This window comes from Coenobita brevimanus, unplaced genomic scaffold, assembly GCF_032717465.1.
Source record: "Coenobita brevimanus isolate Jiangsu-jjx unplaced genomic scaffold, ASM3271746v2 jjx.HiC_scaffold_1807, whole genome shotgun sequence".
Taxonomy (NCBI): Eukaryota; Metazoa; Arthropoda; class Malacostraca; order Decapoda; family Coenobitidae; genus Coenobita; species Coenobita brevimanus.
This window is the reverse complement of record NW_027642675.1, coordinates 300,001-304,463: the sequence shown is the minus strand read 5'-3', so window position 1 is coordinate 304,463 and position 4,463 is coordinate 300,001.

Genomic DNA, 4,463 nt, shown 5'->3' with positions numbered 1-4,463 from the left:
CACTTACTTGCTGTAGTGATAGATTTACTGGGTAGACAGATATATAGATAGATGCAAAAATGAATTAAAGATATCAATATATTTCTCTGTCTACTACGTGCTATCCACTCACCGGATGTAGTGATAGATTTATTATATAGGTAGACAGATAGATGCAAAATAGATAAAGGGCCTCAACATTATTTTCTGTATCAGTCTATAAGCATGTCTGTCTATCTAGTACATACCATCCTCTCACCTGATAAAGTTATAGATTTATTGGATAGATAGGTAAACAGATGTAGTATGTAGATAGACAGATAAATAGACAGATGCACTTAATTTATATATAGATATCCACCAACACCAATACGTACCATCCACTCACCTGATGTAGTGATAGATTTATTGGATAGATAGATATATAGATAGATGCAAAAATGAATTAAAGATATCAATATATTTCTCTGTCTACTACGTGCTATCCACTCACCGGATGTAGTGATAGATTTATTATATAGGTAGACAGATAGATGCAAAATAGATAAAAGGCCTCAACATTATTTTCTGTATCAGTCTATAAGCATGTCTGTCTATCTAGTACATACCATCCACTTACTTGCTGTAGTGATAGATTTACTGGGTAGATAGATAGATGCAAAAGTATATTAAAGACATCTATATTGTTTCTTTATCTCTGTTTGTCCAACTAGTATATACCATCCACTCACCTGATGTAACTATAGCTTTATTGGATAGATAGATGCAAAACCAGATTAAAAGACATCAGTAGTTCTCTCTCTCTCTCTCTCTCTCTCTCTCTCTCTGGTACATACCATCCACTCACCTGATGTAGTGGTAGATATATTGGATAGATGGACAGACACATACATACATAAATAGGTCAACTCGATAACGTGAATGTTTTGACACTGATTCTCTCTCTCTGGTACATACCATCCACTCACCTGATGTAGTGGTAGATATATTGGATAGATGGACAGACACATACATACATAAATAGGTCAACTCGATAACGTAAATGTTTTGACACTGATTCTCTCTCTCTGTCTATCCGTGTATTTATCAGTCTGTCTAGTACGTACCATCCACTCACCTAATGTAGTGATATCCGTATTTGACTGACAGAAAGACAGATTGAGCCAGATAGGTGGGTAGATAGACAGATAGACCAGGCTAGAACTAATAATAATATCAATAATAATAATAATAATAATAATAATAATAATAATAATAATAATTTATATAATAATAATAACCAGAGGCCACCCAAGGGGGGAATCACACCAGCCGATACATATCTAGCCTGGCCTGGAATATGACCTTGACCTTGACCTACCTTCACCAGTTTCGAACTTGTAGATTTTCATCCCTACTACACACGTGACAAATTGTGATGATATCTTGAGCGGTTGCGAAGTTATCTTAGTAAAAGACACACAGACATACACACAGACAGACAAATTGAAAACAATACCAGCTTGGCCATCGCGGCTGGTAATGGTAATAGTAATCATCATCATCATCATCTGACCCTGTTTCATCCCTGAGTGGCATTACGTGAGCAATAAACCCCAACCATCCCTTGGATATAAACCTTCACCGGCTCAATCCGATTGGAGCGCCTTAATTACCCACTAAACCACCAGGCGCCAAAATTTGGTTATATGGTTACCACCCAGCGTAGTAAATGGTTTCCTGGTGTACAGGAAACCATTTGGCTTGTCACTCAGTGTAGAGTCACCCACAGGCAGAAGGAAAGAAAGAAAGAAAGAAAGAGGAAAAAATACTCATATGAGAGCAGCACTACATCGAGTGAGTGGATGGTGAGCGCCCCTACCTACCACTAAAATAATAATAATAATAATAATAATAATAATTCAGATGATGATATACCATTTTTTCGTTATCTATGGTGTGGGTAGATGAACCAATACGTCCATACAGTCATATGGCATTTCACCGCAAAGGCAGCAGATGGCCATTATTATTATTATTATTATTATTATTAGCAGTAGTATTTTTATTATTATTGTTAATATTATTATTATTATTATTATTATTATTATTAGCAGTAGTAGTTTTATTATTATTGTTAATGTTGTTATTATTATTATTATTATTATTATTATTATTAGCAGTAGTATTTTTATTATTATTGTTAATGTTGTTATTATTATTATTATTATTATTATTATTATTATTAGCAGTAATATTTTTATTATTATTGTTATTGTTGTTGTTATTATTATTATTATTATTATTATTATTAGCAGTAATATTTTTATTATTATTGTTATTGTTGTTATTATTATTATTATTATTATTATTATTATTATTATTATCAGTAATATTTTTATTATTATTGTTATTGTTATTATTATTATTAATATTATTATTATTATTATTAATATTAATATTATTATTATTATTATTATTATTATTATTATTAGTGCTAGTGTTGTTATTATTAATATTATATTATTATTATTATTATCCCTTTCCTTGGGGGAAGCAGCCTAGGTATATAGATAGATTATTATTATTATTATTATTATTATTATTATTATTATTAGTATCATTGAGAACTCCATATTCGGTGGAGTTCTTATTGATATTGTAGATATTTCTTTTTCTTTGGGGGGGGGGGTTAAAAGAATGCTGGCATTGCAACACCGTTCAAGATAGAGACTTGATATATTCAGCGGTGATGTATCTTGCTGGCATACTTCTTTGGGTACATTTTCCTCCCTAGCACTAACGCCCTGTGTGTTATATATTTCTTTTTTCCAATTTTGCCCTCCTGTACAGCCAAACTGCTGAATCGCTTGCTTTGCAAACTTTGCAATATGTACACTGGATCTCAAAAGTATGGGTGCACAGGGGGTGCCATGCCTACCGAAAAGGTTGGAACAACTGCTGACATTACCAACGTGTCATTGTGTATCATCAGTGTCTGTCTATATAAACATTACATTTGCTATATGTCTGCAAGAGGCTATTGCTGGTTGGTGATATATAACACCTGCCGACATATACACATTACATTTGCTATATGTCTGCAAGAGGCTATTGCTGGTTGGTGATATATAACACCTGCCGACATATACACATTACATTTGCTATATGTCTGCAAGAGGCTATTGCTGGTTGGTGATATATAACACCTGCCGACATATACACATTACATTTGCTATATGTCTGCAAGAGGCTATTGCTGGTTGGCGATATATAACACCTGCCGACATATACACATTACATTTGCTATATGTCTGCAAGAGGCTATTGCTGGTTGGCGATATATAACACCTGCCGACATCAGGGCCACCAACGTGTGGCAGGTCGGATGCCAGTATTTCAGTGACCTTCGTTCTGTGGTGCCAATTGTTTCACGCATGTTGTACACCGATACTTTTGTGACCCAGTGTACACGTCGGCATAGGCTATACTAGTGCACCTGGGTATACTGGTGCACCTGGGTATACTGGTGCACCTGGGTATACTGGTGCACCTGGGTATACTGGTGCACCTGGGTATACTGGTGTACCTGGGTATACTGGTGCACCTGGGTATACTGGTGCACCTGGGTATACTGGTGCACCTGGGTATACTGGTGCACCTGGGTATACTGGTGCACCTGGGTATTGATACTGAGATCCAATAAATAATTTTTGAGGTATTGAGGAAAATCAAAATGGCCGCCTCATGCCTGAAAGTGCTTAACCGGAAAGTACTTGGCCGATTTTGACCTAACTCGGTGGACATGTCGTGGGTCAGGAGTGAACAGGATTTGCACAGTATGAATGACCTTGACCCTGATCTCTAGGTCACAGGTCCCACCCAAAGTGCCTTAATTACAGGTGTACAGTGATGACAAAAGTATTTTAGCTGCAATGTCGAGTTCTTGGAATATGGCGTCAACAACGGCAGAATTATTATTATTATTATTATTATTGTTATTACTGTTATTATTGTTATTATTATTATTATTATTATTATTATTAGTATTGTTGTTGTTATTATTATTATTATTATTACTATTATTATTATTATTATTATTATTATTATTACTATTATTATTATTATTATTATTATTAGCGTTGTAAAGGGTTCCCTAGGTAACAGGAAACCATTAGGCTTGTCACTCAGTGTAGAGTTACCTAAAGAATAGCACTACATCGTCACTTCACTCATATACACTCTTCTAGTCAGTCTCTTATTCTCCAGCTCTCCATTCCATCCCTCCACCTCATCCTTGGTCTCCCCCTCCGTCTCTCTCCCTCCACCTCAATAACATACACTCTCCTAGTCAGTCTCATATCCTCCATCTTTCCACTCCATCCCTCCATCTCTTCCTTGGTCTGCCCCTCCGTCTCTCTCCCTCCACCTCACTCACATACACTCTCCTAGTCAGTCTCTCATCCTCCATCCTCTCCACCTGGCCAAACCATCTCAGTGTATTT